The sequence below is a fragment of the Tamandua tetradactyla genome, chromosome 6, assembly GCF_023851605.1.
Source record: "Tamandua tetradactyla isolate mTamTet1 chromosome 6, mTamTet1.pri, whole genome shotgun sequence".
In the NCBI taxonomy this organism is placed as follows: Eukaryota; Metazoa; Chordata; class Mammalia; order Pilosa; family Myrmecophagidae; genus Tamandua; species Tamandua tetradactyla.
Genome location: NC_135332.1, coordinates 118676588 through 118696528, shown reverse-complemented (window position 1 = coordinate 118696528; position 19941 = coordinate 118676588). Strand labels below are relative to the sequence as shown.

The 19941-nt window shown below is 35.0% G+C and overlaps 1 non-coding gene across 1 annotated transcript; it reads left to right on the top strand.

The window, feature by feature from the left end:
• The first annotated feature begins 9071 nt into the window (after positions 1-9071).
• On the top strand, positions 9072-9173 carry LOC143689251 (U6 spliceosomal RNA). The gene has a single exon (XR_013178703.1). It is a non-coding gene; the product is annotated as a U6 spliceosomal RNA (small nuclear RNA).
• Positions 9174-19941: the final 10768 nt, after the last annotated feature.

Below are 19941 nucleotides of genomic sequence, written 5' to 3'. Positions count from 1 at the left end.
GGACATTTGCACACCAATGTTTACAGCAGCTTTATTTACAATTGTGAAGAGATGGAAACAGCCAAAATGTCCATCAACAGATGAGTGGCTAAACAAATTGTGGTATATACATATGATGGAATATTATGCAGCTGTAAGACAGAATAAAGTTATGAAGTATGTAACAACTTGGATGGACCTTAAAGATGTGCTGAGTGATATTAGCCAGAAACAAAAGGACAAATACTGTATGGTCTCACTGATATAAACTGACATTAGTGAATAAACTTGGAGAATTTTGTTGGTAACAGAGACCATCAGGAGATAGAAATAGGGTAAGATATTGAGTAATTGGAGCTGAAGGGATATAGATTGTGCAACAGGACTGAATGTAAAAACTCAGAAATGGACAGCACAATACTACCTAACTCTAATACAATTATGTTAAAACACCAAATGAAGCTGAATGTGAGAATGATAGAGGGAGGAGGGCTGGGGGCACAAATGAAATCAGAAAGAAAGATAGACAATAAAGATTGAGATGGTATAATCTAGGATTGCCTAGAGTGTATAATGATAGTGACTAAATGTACAAATTTTAAAAAATGTTTCTGCATGAGGAAGAATAAAGGAATGTCATTACTGCAGGGTGTTGAAAATAGATGGTAAATAATATTTTAAAATTTCAACTTATGTGTGAGACTAAAGCAAAAAATGTTTGCCCTAAACCCTACTCTTACCAGTGGATTCAGTGGTCTTCTGGTCATCCAGGAATTATTGTTATATCAGAGCTAGTGGGAATTTGAGAACCTTGAGTATTTCTTGCTCTCTAGTAAGTAATTGGTAAGTGGCCACAGGCTCCACTGAACATTCGCAGTACGTACTTGTGTTGTTATTGAAGGATCCTTCCTTGAGTGGACCTTCATTCCAAGGGTTCTGGGTCTGTGAACAGACTTAGGTAGGAAATACAGTCTCAGGACCTAGAAGAATAGTGGGTACAACACGGTTAAGTAGCTCCCAGTCATAGGTGTGCCTAGGCTCACACCAGATATATCTGAGGTCATGTAGCCACACCCACCTTTCCTCTACTGGTGCAATATCCCCATGTGGCTTCTGCAATCCTAGGGTCTTCCCACTCCACTGATAAATGGTGTGGGAAAATGGCCAAAGGTCAGAATGTTTCCATAATGCAGATAAAGGTGTGGGCCTCGGAACACCAGGTCCTGCCAGGGCGGAACACTGTCCTGGAGAGCACATGATTATTTGCAGAAGGAAACATTCAAGCTTTGTACGGCATGTCTGAGATTAATGTTGATGTGGCAGTTCGAGCAAAAGACAACTCACTAACAACTTTGAGAGATACTTTCTGTTTTGAAGCTTCTCAATAAATACAATGAGGAACTCAGGGTCGAGGGTCTTGTCCTTTGAGACATGAGTCCCCTGCTCTCATCTTAAAGGACTCTTCTTTGTGAGTGTCCTTATTTTTCAGATTCGTAGTGCCTCTGTGAACCCTCATGCTGAGCTGGTCTCAGCAAACTGGGAATGCATTTCGAATGCCTTCTCCCTCCAACATCGAAGACATTGCAGGGCTTTTCCAAGAATCTGTCACTCCTTTCATCAATATATTTATCAAGGCCATGGTGAAGAGAATATATTCTCTGCCCTGTTAGGAAACATGGTTAGGAGGGATGGGTAGATCACATACGACCAATTTATTTTAGCGGTTCTATAGCTCAGAATCATTGGATTCTTTCCTATGCAATTTGGGGCATCTAAACTTCAGCAAAGGCCACCTTTTAATCCAGGGTTTAGCACACAACTGAGAAAACACTCTGAATTGATTATTATGTTCAACTTGGCCTAATGTTATTCCTATCCTAGTACTTCAGAATATCTTCCACTGTGTACTTCTGAAAATTTTGTTAAAATAATTTTTCTACATCTTCAAATTCCTTTGGGGCTGCAAATTTCCTCTTCTTGAGCTTGACTTTGAATCTGGTCTCCTGTTGTATTTCATCCCCCAATTCCAGTAATGACTTTGCAGACACTGAGGCATGGGGAAATCTCCAGAATTTTTAATGTGGCTATAAGAAAATTGAAAATTACATTTGTGGTTTATATTTGTATTGGAAAGTGCTGTTCCAGAGTATTGAGCATAATATTTTCCACATAGCAGGTGATTTCCAAAATTGCCCCAAATAAAAGGTATTTAGGCTCGGTGTTTACTGTCTTTAGCAATAAATATTTAGCAATGTCCATAGCAGCCTACTTTTCTAAAGTTGAATTTCCCTGCTACAGAAATATATTTATGCATATCTACATGTGCCATACACATGCACAAACTCACACAACACAACACATACTCACAAGTTTAACACTGTATCACATCCTATCTCTATGCATGTCACATTGTAGTATATTGGCAAACATAATTAATGTGGGCTCTAAAATCATATAAATATGATCTGCCACTTACCAGATCTCAAGAAAATATTTTATTTTCCTAAATATAGTTCAGTTTCCCTCATCTGTAAAATGGGCAATATGATTTTATATTCACCATAGAATTATGAGAATTAAAGGATAATGCTCAGCACAGTAGTTGGCAAGAGGCTCAGCATTAATAAAATTTAGCAATCAAAGACCAAACTCAATGTATCCTAGTATTTAAATTTGTAGTTCTAATGATGGGTTGTTGGAGGATAAGTATTGTACAAATTAAGAATCAGAATAGCATTTTACAATTGGATACCATTTCCATTTAATTGTATCCTATACCATCCGCATGAGCTGGTTACACCAGGAAATAGGGGTATTTTCAGTTTTCTACAGAGAAAACCAATCCATGGACACTGAGTTGTCCATGGTCAGAGATCTTGTCCGGTAGGATTTCAATAAGAGTTTTCTGATGCCACATTTCATGCTCTGCCACTTCATTATAATGTCTTTTTTTATAGATAAATTTTCTCCCTCTCAGCTTTGGAAAACTTTACCTGTTTACATCAAAGCTTTTTTCATGCTTCCAGAATACATTTTAAGTTTCATATGCCATATCTTTTGACCACATCAAACCCGAGACAGGCACTATATTGACTCTTTACCTTCTGGAAGTTTTCACAGCTTTACGAGGATGTAAGATAAGACTTGACAGAGTTAGCAACAGAATTAGGGGCATTCATTGGAAATACATGCAGAAAAGTAAATTACAAAATCAAAGTTTCGTTTAAAGCAGAAATTCTACCTGAACTTTAAAGCATCAGGCTGTTAGAAAATAGCATTAGTTAAAAGGATAAGAATCACTTGCAACTTGTGTTTTCTCTTTTGATATATAAATGGAAAAAAGTAAAATACATGTAAGAGGGAAAGCAAAGAACTAGCCCAGAAAATGTACCAAATAATGCATTATAATTATCAATGGGCTCTAGTAGTTGTGTTTCAGTGTATTTGTTGTATAGATAACTTCTATGTTCTGGAAATCATAGTAGAGTCTCAAAAGCAATGTCTCACATTTCTAACTTTTCAGTATCTTCTTCATTAACACTAATCTCTTCATCCCCACTGCTGCTGACCCAATTTTAGAAGCTCATCATCTCTTCCCTGAAATGTTCATTCAAAACACTTTTACTAAATACTATTTTATTCATGGCTCAAGGATTGTTCCCTATTAGAGATAAAAGTAAAAATGTATGGCTACAGGGCTAACATCCCAAAGGCTAGTATCTCAGACTCTACGGGGAGACATATATAGAAACAACTGCTGATGATAAAAATCGGATTGTGATTGGAGCTAAAATAAATAAATAAACTAACTAACTAAATAAGCTAACTAACTAAATGAACTAATGAACTGACTAAGTAAATAAATAAAAATAACTCTAAAATAAAGAGTTATGGGAGAATGGTAAGAGACAGTGAGTGTTCTGGTTGGGGAGATTCCACAAAACTTCACCCAGGACTTTGAGTTGGGTCTTAACTATTCTGAATTGGGTATTAACTATTTCAATAGCCTCCTAACTGGTTTTACTTGCCAGCATTCATCACCTTACCAAACTACCCATTAGTTTACTACCAGAAATGACTTTCTAAAACTTTGTAAATGCCACTCATTTTCTCAAATATCTTCCATGACTTTCTACAGCCTACAGTGGAAATTCCTCAGCATGGAACCAGACTTTTCCACCCACCATTTCGCCCTCATCTGGCCTGACAGCTCCCAGCTAAGTCCCTCCCTGAGAATTGCCCCCAGTTGCTAGAAAGTGCCTCGCCTAAGATTATATCACTTTCAGGGGATGCTCAGCTGCCAAAGACTGACGGATACATCAATATAAAGATACTGCATGATTATCTCAATTTAGAATATCTCTAAAGAGTCTAGCTCCAGGGCTTGCTTTAGGATTGGCTAAGGCCTAAGGGCAATTGCATCCCAGGTAATTTCTCTGTCTCTGTCTCTCTCTCTGTCCCATCCTGCCCTCTTCATTTACTTGCAAATATATCTCCCCAAATCACTCCTTTATAAATCTGTGTGCAAGTCTCTATCTCAGAATCTGTTTCCAGTGAACCCCATCTAAGGCCAACCATGAGGAACTATGACTATATCCAAATCATATCATGAACTGCAGGTTCTAGAGTTATTCTTCCTACCCATAAGTCATTTGTAAATCAGTCTATTCAGAATTAACTGCTTCTTTTTGTACACAATGTATGTCCATCTATTTTAGCATATATTTATACAGCTTACCTTGTGGTCATGCGCTATTTTAAATTTCTCTCTCTCTACCCAATAACACTCAGTAGAGTATGTGGTACTTAGTTTCTCAACAAAATTTTAGGGATTCAACGAATAAACATTGCACATAGGCTTAACAAATATGTGAAATTGCTAAAAGAAAACTTTACTCCAATTTCCCTCTTCTTGCCTTTATGGCATCCTTCTGGTGTCTCTTTGACACCTCCCCATAGATAGCAGATATTTTCCTGCTTCTGTTTATCATCTTCCAGATTGAAATTTCCTCTCAAGATGAAGTCTTAGTTTCTTAGCATGATCTGCAAAACCATACAGTAAACTACTTTTCCTGGCTTCACAACCTTTAACCCCACAATACAGCCATGTTGGATTGTTCACAATGAGCTAAATACCTGTACTTTTGGTACATTAGCTTACACTAATCCCTCAATCTGCAATTCTTTCTACTAATCCTTTATGAAAAACTTGGCCCAAATAACACCTCTTTCATGAAGCCATCCCTGAAGACTCTACGGAGAATAAAAAATTTTCTCTTTTACATTCTCGTATAATTCTGTGATACTTGACATTTAATAAATCAATTACCAAACACCTATACTACTGTGCTACAAAATGCTGCCTATGCATATACAACATGTAATAAAACAAAGATAACTATGATTTAAAAATAGTATAATGGTTGCATTTACATTTCTGTAATGTCAATCACTTACCACACATGTATATTACTGTGTGCTCAAAGTGCTGCCTATGTTTATAATGCATGTAATAAAATAAAGGTAATTGTGGTTAGAAAATAGTATGATGGTTTTATTTGGTTTTATTTATAATAAAATATAATTTTTAAATTATACTTCTGTAATGTTCTTCATACATTACTACTAGTGCAATAATCAAAATGCTTAGTTATTGTTTATTTTCTGGTCCATGTTTTTATTAGACTGTCAGCATCTGGAAGACAGGGTTTATCATTCTTGGTTTTGAGCATCTGGCCCATATTGAGAGCTCATTAACTCATGGTAAATATTTATCATCCTTCCAAACTATGAGGCCACAAAATGTGCCTGCCTTCTTCATGGCTGTATCCTCAGCATCTTACATAGTGCTCAGCACACAAAATATGTGTAAAATACATTGCTGTATGATGAATACATCAAAGCCTTTATCAAATATTATCAGTATTTTAGGTAGTCTTATTCAATTCCTTCTCTTCTATGAGGTGGAAGTACAGGAATTGTGATTCATCCTTCCTTAAACTTCCTACCCTGAATACATATTATGGACTTACAATACAAAAGCAATGAAGAAGGATGTTTTCCATACAAAGTAAGAAAATGTCCAAAAAGTTATAGTATAAATCTTAAATAGAAAGAATTAAATATTTTCAGACTTTAACAAAATAATAGTTTGGGGAGCTAAAAAGAAGCTCTTAAATCATATCACTTAGCCCTACATGAAACATTTATTGGGTAACCAAAACGAACTTCTGCAATGAAAGGGCTTACAATCCTTCTTAATAGAGTTTCACAATCATACCAAATGGAAAAGGCAAGCAGGGAAAGATAGAGGGAAATCACAGAATTCATGGTATAATGAAAATCATATTTTCCCTCCTTTAATTGCTTGGTGGTTGTTTATGACTTAACTCTGATTTCTCATAAAAGTAATAAGAGATGACTCGATTCTAGTGGTCTTTTTCTCCCTAGTTGTTACAAAATCTGTTTCCTGTGAGACATCCTAAGCACACATCACCTCAAAAAATTTTTTCAGATTACAAATTACAACTGTCTATAGCTCTGTCTACACAGATTCAAAGAACCAATCAACTAAGCCAATAAGTTAACTTAGGAAAAATAAATAAAAATGTTAATTGGATACAAGGGATGGAAAATAACCCATTAACAATTTTCTCCTCATGAATTTCATTTGATAATGTGAGGAACCAATCTTTATTAGCTTTCACATTTTAAAAAATCGAGCTCCAATCCAGTATATTTAGCTTTGCTAGAGAACCATCCATATTCATATAGAATCTAACAAATCAAAGAAGAAAAGTGATGACCATAAAAGAATGAGTGAACACTCTCTTGGCCTCTCTTCAGTATTTCTTTATTGTCCGGTGTATACCTCTACTATATAGTGGTATACCTTATATCAGAAGATTTATTAAATATATATTTTCTGATCTATCTGATATATCAGTACGCCTTTATTGCCCTATGTATTCGGCTGCTACATAGTGGTATACATCTATATCACAGGATTTAATAAATATTTATTTTCTGATATATCCTTTCCACTAGATGATTAGTTCCTTGAAGACAGAGACTGTCTTCTATCTCTGTAACCTGGATTATAGTAATAACTTTAAATTTAAGAAATTAATGAAAAATAATAGTTTATATGGTGTTTTGGTTTGCTAACACTCCCAGAATGCAATATACCAGAAATGGATTGGGTTTTATAAAGGGGATTTATTAAGTTACAAGTTTACAGTTCTAAGCCCCAACTAAGGCATCCAAAGAGAGATACCTTGACTCTGAAGAAAGGCCGATGTCTGTCATATGGGAAGGTATGTGGATGGCATCTGAGGTTCTTGCCTTCTCATTGCTTCCAGCTTCTAATTCCAGTGGCTTCCTCTCCAAGCATCTGTGGACCCTCACTTAGCTTCTCTGAGACAAAATTTTGGCTTTCATCACTTAGTTTAGCATTTCCTGGGGCTCAAGGTTTCTTCCTTTTTGGTTCTGGTTATTTCTGTGCTGAGCACATAGTCTATTTTTGTCTCGATCTCCAAAGGTCTGTGTCTGTGTCGGCTCTGAACTCTTTCTATCTCTGTGAGCTCTCTTAAAGATCCTAGTAAACTAAGACCCACTTTGAATGTGTAGAGTAACATCTTCTTCTAATCAAAAGGTCCCACCCAATTCATATCTCCATAGAAGTAATCTAATCAAAAGGTCCTGCCCACAATTGGGCATGTTACATCTCCATGGAAACAAACTAATCAAGAGGTCCCACCCTACAATACTGGATTAGGATCAAAAGAATTTGGCTGCCTCCACAAGACTGGATTAGAATTAAGAGAACATGGATTTTCTGAAGTACACAACAGTTTCAAACCAGCACATATGGTATATACAAATGTGATGTGTTTGGTTCATGAAGACTGGGCTTAATTAGTAATTTAAACCATTTTAATACTGCTAAAGAACACAAAGTTAAACATTCCTATGTGACATGTTAATTTACCACTGCCGAAATGTATCTCATTATATATATATCAGTATATATATGTATATAAATATATCTCATATGTATACATATATATTTATGTATGTATTTGTGTGTGGGTGTGTGTGTGCATGATCCAGGAATCGAATCCAGGTCTCTTGCAGGTAAAGCAAGCATTCTACCACTGAACCATCTATACATTATATTTTAAGATTACACAAATCCTATCTCATTATATTTAGGATTACATAAACATAAGTATAAATGCATGAGGACTATTCACTGAAGACCCAGTAGCCAGCTCTTAGCCCAAAGTAGCCTGAGGCCTACAGGGAGATATCAGCCTTTTGAAGAATGCTTATTATCAAATAAAGCAGAATGTTTAAGGCCATATATTCATACAACATTGTTAGCTGATACAGGACATATTTTTTAAAGTGACCCCTTCAAATTTAGAACTATAATTTTTGCCTCTGACTTTCAATGTCCATCATAAAAGAGAATCTGTAAATCAGATGATTGTGAATCTATCTTGTAATGGATTTTGCAATGCTTGTGACTCATTTTCAATGGGTACTGCCCATCCTGGTTTATTGGGATGGATGATCATTCCTAGTGAACGTAAAATCCAGGATAATATGGTGACTAGTCGGGGATGAGAGTACAGGAGTGGCACAGTTTACAGAATAATTATAGATGATCTAAGTAATATGCATGTATGTATCATTTAACCTTCCAAACAAGTCCATGACATGGAGCACTACTATTATTTTCATTTAACAGATAAGGAAACTGAAGGACAGAGAGTTCAAGGAACTTGCCTAAGGTGACACAACTAGTAAATAGTAGAGCCTGAATTCAAGTACTGGAATTTCTTTTTTCTGTATTTTGGGGCATGGCAGAATGTCTGACATATAGGTAGGTTTCAATAAATGCTGACTGGCTGGTTTGCTGGCTGGAAACATGTTGAAGCTAGAAGGTACTATAAATCAAGCTCTCTATCAGTCAAGTCAAGTAAAATAAGACTTTTAACTTGAAGTATTATTACTGTGACATAAAATAAGTGAGTCAGAGGCTGGTACAATTTCTGTAAGTAGGAAAAGAGTCAATATCAAGAATAAAGTAGTAGGGTGCTCGCTTTAGTAAAATTTGAATGACATTGACATTAGCATGACCCCTGTGCAAGGATGACATGCAAATGCATAAAGTGTTTCATCTTTTTTTGCCAGATATCCCTGAAGATTAAGAGAATGATCAAATGAGAGGGAGAAGTTAGGATTCAACAAAGGGTTATGACTACTGGCTGTTAATATAGATATTTCTTTTTAGTTTTTAGAATATTGGAACAGCCAAAGGAAATAACTGAAATTGTTGAACTGTAATCCAGTAGCCTTGATCTTTGATAATGATTGTATAACTATATAGCTTTCATCTTGTGGCCATGTGATTATAAAAACCTTGTGACTGACACCCCCCCACCCTTATCCAGTGTGTGGATAGATGAGTAATAAAAACATGCATGAAATAATAAATAATAGGTTGGGAATATGGGGGAAAATACCCTGGCTTAAACTATGAACAATAGTTAACAGTACTACTTTAATAATTTTCCATCAATTGCAACAAATGTAATTACTGTTAAAAAACAAACAGTAGAATTACAAAAAAAAAGTGCTATAATCAATTGTAACAAATTTTCCTCACCAATGAAAGTGGTGGTGGTTGGGAGGTGTAGGGAAATCCTGTATTTTATGTATGATTGGTCTGTAAACCCACAACCTTTCTAATAAAGTTTTAAAAATTAAAAAAACTAGGGGGCAGGCCATTATGGCCCAGCAGGCAGAGTTGTCGCCTGCCATGCCAGAGACCCGAGTTCAATTCCCAGTGCCTGCCCATGCAAAAAAAAAAAAAAAAAAAAAAAAAAAAAGAAAAAACTATTAGAGTGTTGGCAGGAATAAGTAAATAAATAAACAAATATTTTGGTACAAAATAAAAGAAAAGGCAGTAGGGAGCAGACAGTTAGAAGAGAAGACAGTGGAATAAAAAGTCCAATGACCTTATGAGGAAATAGAACCATGAAGCTCTGCTTTGAAAAAGCTATAGTCTAAATATAGAGAACCACGAAAAGTTTCAGTAAAGTGAAAGGTTGGTTAAAAATAAAAATAAACTAACAAAATACTATCTTCTGGGATTAAGCTTTCTTATAAACTTCTTCCTAGGATGACTTTTCCTCTCAAAATATAGACAGGGCAGGCATTGTAACTTCAATAAAGGACTGAGAGGAAGGAAAATAGATATGAACTCACACCACATAGACGACATTTAAAAGTTGGTTTTTAACGATCTCAAAACATAAATTTGTAAAGGATTTAAAATTTTCAGGACTCATCTGGCCGTTTAGAGATTGGTGTATTTTTCTACATGTGAGCAATACAATATATTTGATTTTACTTATAAAATCAAGGGGTACAAAGTTCATTTGACTTCGATTATATCTTATAACTCAGTTTAGGTCATTCATATCAAACAACCTCTTACATAAGGTTTGTGTTTCCTTATTATTCCTGGGTGATCTGGCTATGGGAATTCTTGTTATCCATGGACAATTATGCCTCAAGTCTTGCTGTGTAGCCACATTACTATATAGGTTTTCACACTGGAAGGAAATTATACGAGTGTAAGACTGTGACAAAGAATTGTAAAGTTATGTGACCCAAACCAAATGCTAGAGAGCTGTGTAAATTTCCAGAGTGGAAGCAAAAGATAAATGCCAGATTCCAACCACACATGGTTGTGAGAATTTTCAAAGGAAAATTCCAAGAAGCCAAAATTCTACTGTTTCCTTTGTAGTTGTTTGAAAATAAAGCAACCAGCTGGGATCCCTTTATTTGCACATCTGAAAGAATGCAACAATGTGGCAAATGGTTTTCTGAAATGAATAAATAATGTCCTTTTTGGAATCATTGAATCATAGATTTTGAAGGGTTCTTAGGAGGATATCATCCTACTTTCAAGTGAAATTACACCTTAGCCATCTTGGAGGGAAGAAATTATGGTTTAAAAACATTCAGGAAAGTCTGAAATGTTCCTTAGAGTATTTTATAAATGCTTCCAGAATAATGAGAGCTCCAACTCCTTGAGGGTCAAACATCAGATATTGCACTAAGCACATCATGTGCCTGTTTGAAAATCCTCACAACAGTATCTCAATGATGATATTATCCCCATTTTACAGTTAAGGTGCATAAGTCTCAGAGAACCTAACAATTTTCTCAAAGCTGGAAATCATCAGAGAGAGAATTCAGAACCAGAACTGTCTGATTCCAAAGCTTGAGCTCATCCCAGCATACTTCCACTGACTGTCGTAAATTAGAAAGACCCTGAATTCATCATGCCACATTTAAGCTTATTTCTTCCAATATATTGTCAGCATGGTGGAATAATATATTTTATTTGTCATTGTCTAAATTATCCACTGACATAATCTCATTTGAACACGTAGTTCCTTTAAAGTATGTATAAACTGAGGAAATCTGCTTATTTCTATTATCTCAGTGACGATCCAATGCTCTAACTACTAATCTGAAACCTGGTTAGAAGGTTATAAACAGGAAGAAAAAAATAAAAATCTTTTCTATTTGCTCTAATGCACATTCTAACTTTCTATTGGGACTTGCATTAAATATTGTAATTTTGGGAGAAGTCGGAATCTTATTTCTTCATTTCTCCCTTTCACATGTGACTTTGCAGTGTATTGGAATGTAAGCAGAATACTCTCCCTTATACATATTTACACACATACATACACACATGCTTCACTCATGGAAACCTTGGTTACATGACAAGTGTTAGCCAATGAGTGTTAGCAAACATGATTAGAGCAAAGACTATAAATGTGTGTGGTTTGGTCAGGCTACTTGAGCTCATTTGCGCTGAGAAGAATACTTCCAAGGAAGCCTCTACTGAAAGGAGAATATGAAGATGCAGCCTGAAGACCAGCAGATACAGCCTAAAACAGATAAATGAGTGAGAAAAAGCTTATTGTCATAAGCCACTGAGTTTGGTGGCTTTTATGCAGCATTATTGTGACAATGGTTAACTAATGCATTCATGGTGTGGTCTAACTTGGTCTAAATTGATCAAGGATACTGGTTCCATGGGACAACCACCAGTAGACCCACGTGCATAAGGATCCACAGGAGAGAATAACATTTTTAAAAGATTTCAGATCTTTTTTGTCTCCAGATAGAGCAAGAGAAATGAAAACTGGCACATTTCCTTAGAAGAATGGGAAGTGCTAGTGTAAAAGGCACCTAGAATGCGAGAACATCCTGATGTAGGAGTGCGTGGTCAATGGCAATGGCCAAACAAGGTCATGTAAATAAGGCAAGAGAAGCCAGGGAACTATTTAGAGAAGAGCTCAAACCGGCCACCAAGTGATGGCAGGGAAGGACTGTACAAGCTACATTTGGGGTCCTAGAATTATCCAAGTAAAGAGAAAACTAAATATCACAACTCTTAGATGTTTGGGTTTTTTTCTGGTTTCTATTGCTCAGGGGTAAGAAGGAAAAAAAATTATGAGAAAACACATTAAGGTCTAAATAATGACATCAGTATTATTTTTAATTCAAAATGAACATTCGATTCAAGATTCATACTCTAATTTCATAGATGGACTAAATGAACCAAAAGAAGGTAGACAAGTTGTCCAAATAGACGCAGAATTCTAGCTACAGAGTTAGATTTAGAACCCAATCATCTCATCATTCAGCCCAGTTCTCCTGTTGCTACTCAAAAGTAAGCAGGTGGTTATTTAAAGAACCTCACAATTATTTGTGTTATATAACTTACAGCTTGTATTCAGGCTGGGGATCATATTAGTGGCTTCAATTTCCAACTGATTAAATGATCAGAATATTAGTCATCCTGAAAATCATTAAATATTTTACAAAAAAATCCCTAATTCTTACATAAAGCTCTTTTATCCTAAATAAAAAACAGTTATTAAAATGATTTTTGTAATATTTGAAACATGCAGAATATATATAACAGAATATTTATATAACAAATATACATATAGTAGAGTCTATTGCATACATATTGTAAAACAATGGTAATACTTCCCCTGGACCAACTTAAAAGAGAGATCATTACCAATACATATACATATATATATAAACCTTATACATATATATATATATATATATGTGTGTATAAACCTCTGAGCTCCTTCCTCTTCTCCTTCCCCTTCCAAATATATTTAATAGTGTTTGGTTTTGAGCTTTGTAAAAGTATCACACTGCGTATAATTTTATAAAACTACCTTTTATTTCTAAGCTTCAACTATATTCTGGGTGTGATTGCGGTTCATTCATTTTCAATGCTGAATACCATTTCATTGTGTGAAAACATCACGATTTATTAATGCACTGTCCCATCTATAGATAGTTGTGTTGTTCCCAGTTTTGTGCTATTACAAACAATCCTGCTATAAAAAAATTCTTATACACATCTCTTGGTTACCATGACTGAGAAGTGGTTAATACAACTTGAAGTGGATTTGTGGGTTGTAGTGTGTGCTGCAAAGCATGTACCAGTGTGGTCACACCAACTTACTTTCCCACATCAGTGTGTGAGAATTCAAAACACCTGGCACTCTCTGGCTTCTTAGTGTTTGTTAATTGCAGGGTGGGGGAGAGTTAAGTGATATATTGTTAGGGATTTTATTTGCATGTTCCTCATATCTGATGAGGTTTAACATCTTTTAATATTTTCTTCTGTTTTATATATTTTCTTATGTTTATATTTTCCTTTGTTGAAATGTCTGTTCATACTTATGCTCTCATCTAAAATTTTAGTTCTGCCTTTCCCATTTAAGTCTTTAAAGCGTTTGGAAATCATGTCGTGTAAAGAGTGATCAAGCTGACCTCTATAGAGAGCCAACTATCCCAGCACCATTTATTGAATAGTGATATCTTTTCCCTCTAACATATGTCAACATACCAGATACTTATGGGTCCATTTCTGTATTACATTGCTCAGTTTTCCTATCCAGGCATCAATACCAGACTTAATTTCCTATTCCTTCAAAAGAGTCTTGGTTTCTGGTAAAACAAATCTATCATTTTATTGTTTTTCATAAGAAATATCTTGACTAACTTTTGGCCTTTGCTCTTCCATACATATTTTACCGGTTTTCTAAAAAGTATTTAGAGGTTTTTTGGGGGGGAATTGGATTGTAACTAAAGACACATTTGCAGAGAACTGACATCTTGGTAACAATGGTTCCTTCTACCTATGAACATGGTTTCTCTCTCCCTTGGTTTATATCTCTTTAATGTCAAAAGTTCATAATTTTTGGGTGGGCCACGGTGGCTCAGCAGGCAACAATGCTAGCCTGCCATGCCAGAGGACCCGGGTTTGAGTCCCGGTGCCTGCCCATGTAAAAAAAAAAGTTCATAATTTTCTTCATGAAGATTGTTAGACCTTAGTTCATAACTATCTCTAGGCAGTTTTAATTTTTTAGCCCTGTTATAATCATATAAATCATAATTTATAAGTTGCTTTTTCTGTTAGAAAGGCAAGTTAATTTTGTATATAGATCTTACTATTTCTAGCTAACACCTTAAACCCTCTTACTAATTCTAATAACTTTTCTGCAGATTCATTTGGGTTTTCCAAATTGAAAATCATATGATCTGTGAATAAAAACTTTTGTTTCTTTCTTTCCAACAACCATATCTTTCTTTGATTTCTATTTCTTGTCTTAATGTCCTGCTAGGACTACATTAAAACATCAACTATAAAAGATGATACTGGCTACTCATCTTATTCCTGACTTGAAAGGTATCACTTTTTTTTTTTTCTTTACATGGGCAGGCACCGGGAATCGAAGCCGGGTCCTCTAGCATGGCAGGCAAGCATTCTTGCCTGCTGAGCCACCGTGGCCCGCCCGAAAGGTATCACTTTTGACATTTGACCATCAAGAAATTTATCTGACAGAGACTATTGGTCGGTATTGGTAAAGTTGTTCTCTTCTATTTCTAGTTTTATAAGAATTTTTATCATGATGGAATGTTGAATTTTATGGAATACTTTCCTGCATTGATTGAGAGGACCATATAGTTTTATCATTAATCCATTAAATGGTGAATTAAATTTATAGGATTTTATTAATAATATATGTTATTATGATAAAGCATGTTTTCCTGGGATTAATCTAAGTTGTTCATTACAGGATGTCTAATTTATATGATTGGTCAGATTTCCATCTGTGTTCATAAATGAGAATGAAATGCATCCTCTTTTCTCATACTGTCTTTTTCTGGTTCTGGTATCAATGTTATACTGACCACATTAAATGACATGAGTAATGTTAACATTATTTCCATTTTCTGGAAAATTTTGTGAGAATTATCATTCTCTTAATTGAGAATTTACTAGAACTGATCTGTAAAATCATCCAAGCCAGTTGTCATCTTTGTGGGAAGCTTTTCAACTATTGATTCAATTACTTACTAATTATAGGACAATTTCAATCTTCTATTTTTCCTTCAGTTTTGGTATTTTATGTTTACTAGGAAATCACCTATTTTTTTTAATGCTATGACATATCTTCTATAAATTTTCCCATAGAAATCTAATATCGTTTCAATTTTCTCTGCTTGCAAGCTTTTTCAATACTATTATTTTTAGATTCTTTTCTTTTCCACCAATCACATTAGAGACTTGCTCAGTCTTTTAAATAAATCCCTTTTGCATTTGCTAATTTCTGTATTTTTTCTTTGCTATTAGACACACTTCTTTTTTGGAGTTTATTTTATTGTCCTTTTCCTTATTTATTAGTTTAGAGGTTTAACTCATTCAATTTTAGGCTTTCTTCTTTTCAAATATTAACATTTTACACAATGTTCTTAAAATGTAACTTTCCCTGCATGTGTCTTGTTTTATGATGAGTCCTCCACAGTATGTATTTTAATATGATTTATTGTTTTGACCCATGAATTATTTAGAAGAATATTTAATTTCCAAATTTTGTTATTTCAATTTGTCCAGCTGCAATTTACTTGTAACCTAATTGCACTAAAGTGGATTGTGTGATACCAGTATGATGTGGTTTGTATGATACAAGGTATTTGAAGTTTGCTGAGGTTTGCTTTATGAGTTAACAGTCATATATGGCAAGTTTTTACAAATATTCTTTATCTACTTGAAAATAATGTATGTTCTCTAATAATAGGTGAAGATCCCAAATATATTCTTAATTTATGCTTATTAGGCTCAACTTTTTTAAAAACTTGTTAATTGTATATATCATACATACAAAGGTAAGAAAAAAAAAGCAATAGTTCTCAAAGCAATCTTCCACAAGTAGTTACAGGTCAGATCCCAGAGATTGGTGTGGGCTACCATACCATTATCTCAGATTTTTCCTTCTAGTTGTTCCAGAACATTGGAGGCTAAAAGGAATAAGTATTTTTTATCATCACACAATCAACTTCTTTTTCTTTTCGTGAAAAATATACCTACAAAAAAGCAATAAATTTCAAAGGACAGTGCAGCAATTAACTGTAGAACAGATTTCAGAGTTTGATATGGGTTACAATGCCACAATTTTAGGTTTGTACTTCTAGCTGCTCTAAGATACTGGAGACTAAAAGAAATAACAATATAATGATTCAGCACTCATACTCGTTTGTTAAACTCTACCTTCTCCATATAACTCCACCATCATCTTTGATCTTTCTCCCACTCTTTGGGGGTATTTGGGCTATGCCCATTCTAACATTATCATGTTGGAAGGTCTGTTAATAATATGGGGTAGGGAGATAGAACGAGCTGATGTTCTGGAGAGGCTGGCCCCTCTAGGTTTCAGGACTTATCTGGTCCAGGGACCCATCTGGAGGTAGGTTTCTGGAAGGTTACCCTGCACTTGAACCTTTGTTGAATTTTACATATTTCCTTAGGTGTTCTTTGGGATTTGCTGGAATGGTTTTTGTTGGGGTCCGGCAAGTTATAATAGGTAGCAATGTCTAACTGAAGGTTGCTAAGAGTGACCTCTGGAGTAGCCTCTGGACTCTATTTGAACTCTTGCAGCCACTGACACTTTATTTGTTACACTTCTTTTCCCCCTTTTGGTCAAGATGGCATTGTTGATCCCATGGTGCCAGGGCCAGACTCATCCCTGGGAGTCATCTCCCACACTGCCAGGCTAGACTCCATTTTTTTTATTTTATCAACTTTGGTCTGTTTGACCTTTCACAGAAATGAGAGTATTAAAATTATTAATAATGATGGTATATGTATTAATTTCTCCCTTTATCAATTTCTTACACATATTTTTTAGATGCAAAAATGTTTAGAATTGTAATGTCATCCCAGTGGATTGAAACTTTTAATGTTACTTTATGACCTTTCCTATCTCTACTAATGTTTTTGTTTTAAAATATAGTTTATGTAGTATTAATAGGTTATACCACCTTTTCTTACTTTATTTTCAATCTTCCAACATTCAATTAATTCAATTAATTGCTTTAGGTGCTTCTTTTGTCAGATTGTTCCTGCATTTTGATTTTTAGGCATGTCTAATGAACTGTCTTTATTCATTGTGAATTGTTACCATTTTTCTGCACTCTTATTTCTTCAATGATTCATTTTCTTCTCTTGACTTTTTAAAATTATTGAGTTTTTTATTTGTTTTCTTATTCCATATTTTCCTTCTACTCTTTGGCTTTCATTCTCTATTTCTATTCTTTGGTGATTACCCTTGAGATAACATTATACATATTTAAAGTTTAGCTAATATTGAAATCTCCCACCTGAAAACTACAATAACCATAAATCATTTGAACTATAATGAAATTTCTTTCAACCTACAGGCTATTTTTGCCCAGTATTTCAGTTTTCATTTCAATTTAACCCCATATATCAGACATGATTATTTTATGCAATTTTTTATTCATCTCTTATTAACAATTCTTTATGCAGCTACAACATGTTTACAGCTGTTTTCCTTCTTTCTGAAGTATGTGCTTTCAACATTCTTTTAGTTCAGGTTTGTTGGTGGCCCATACTCAGTTTTTATTTTCATTATAAAAAAAAGCAGCAGCATATTGGAAGACACTTTTTCTGGGTTCACAATTCTACGTTGGACCTGATTTCTCTCAGCACATTGAAGATATTCCTAAGTCCTGTTGTTTTACCATTGCTTTTTAGAAGTCTTGTGTGACTGCTTCTTTGCAGGCTGCTAAACATAACTCCTTTAACCAAGAATAGTATTTAATTTAAAAATTAATACAGTGTCCAATTTTAGGGATTTTTTAATTAGATACCAATGACACTTAGGAAATATTTACTGCTGAGGGTTGGATTGTACATACAGGAGCAATAGTTGGCGTGATTTCATAGTTATTGGGATTGTTTCCAACATCCCCCAAAAGTCTTTCTATTAGTTTAATGTGCCTGAAATTCTAGTCTTGGGTTTAAGTTGTGTTTTCCATGAAAATGTGTCTGCCTGGATCCTTATTTTTCAGTCAGATAGCTGTACGATCATTCTTCACAAAGGCCTTGCCTAACCACTTCATTTGGAATAATCACCTGGCCATTTACTGTCGTATCATACCAATTTAATTATTTTTATCACTGTTGGGGACTGAATCTTGTTCTTCATGCAGACATGTTCAAGTACTAACCCAAGATCCTATGGGTCTGGACCCATTTATGAATAGGACCTTTGAGGATGTTATTATCAGTTAAGGTGTGAACTCATGAATACAGTCTTCAAAACCCTATTCAGGCGAGGCAGAACTAAATCAGGGTGGACTCTAATCCAATATGACTGACATCTTTCTAAGCAAAGAAAATTAGACGCAGAAGCAGAAACCAGAAGTAGAAGAATTCAATGAGAGAGATTGGCTTGTGACAGAGGACTGCCATCACCAAAATGCTACAGACTTTAGAGAAGGCATGGCCTTGGTGACACCCTGATTTTGGATTTATAACTTCCCAAACTGCGAGTCAATAAATTCCTATTGTTTAAGCAGACCCAATGTGTGGTATTTGTTGTAGCAGCTCTGGCAAAGCAAGCCACCATCTAAAAAGATGTCACTGAAGTGACCAGGTTGATATGAAGCCAAATTTGAAAGCAAACTATGGCAGCCAACATTGCGTGTGGGAGAAAATGTCATTGCAGCAAGTGACAATTTAGCTGATGAGTGTCTGATTAGACTGAGAAGGTGAATGCTAAATACAGTTGGAAAAGGTTCTCCAGGCTCTCATGAGACACTTCCTAGAGACTCCTTAACCACAGAGAGGGATTTGTAAGAAAACTGGATTTCTACAGATTCTGTTATTTCTTTCTGGTTACCATGACCCTGATTTCACCTTAGACTGGGAGGCTTTGGTAATGTGTATTACATTCATATTTTAAGAAAGTCTGCCCTATTTAATAATACCTAACTGTCCAAATAGCTGCAGTTCCTTCCTCTGCAGAAAAGCCAAAATATTTTTTTTTGTCCTCTCTTCCTTCAGTAATTGTATCATTATTGATGGGAAGTATCCAGTCTATTGAAAAAGGATTATCATTCATCTTGCATCTGTGTACATAATCTCTGTTCTTCATAATGGTCATTGACCAAGAAGCATATCTCCAAAGAAGGCAGGGCAACAGAGCATGGAATTTATCCTCTGAAATCTAAACTACTCAACTTAGAATCTTGAGGAAGGAAATCCTTTGCTAATACAATAAGCTTACATTATACTTTAAAGAAATTCTTATCAGAATGTTAGGAAAACTCAGTAGATATTAAAATCATCAAGCACTGTGTTATGTTAAAATGACATTCACATGAATTCCCAAATTCTGGAACAATATTTAAATGTTTATAAATTACTGCTAGTCACATCCTGCCTCTTCCCATCTTCCCTAAATATTCATTGGACATAGCACCTGAATTTCCTCATTTCAGGTCAGTTACAGATCACAGGAATTG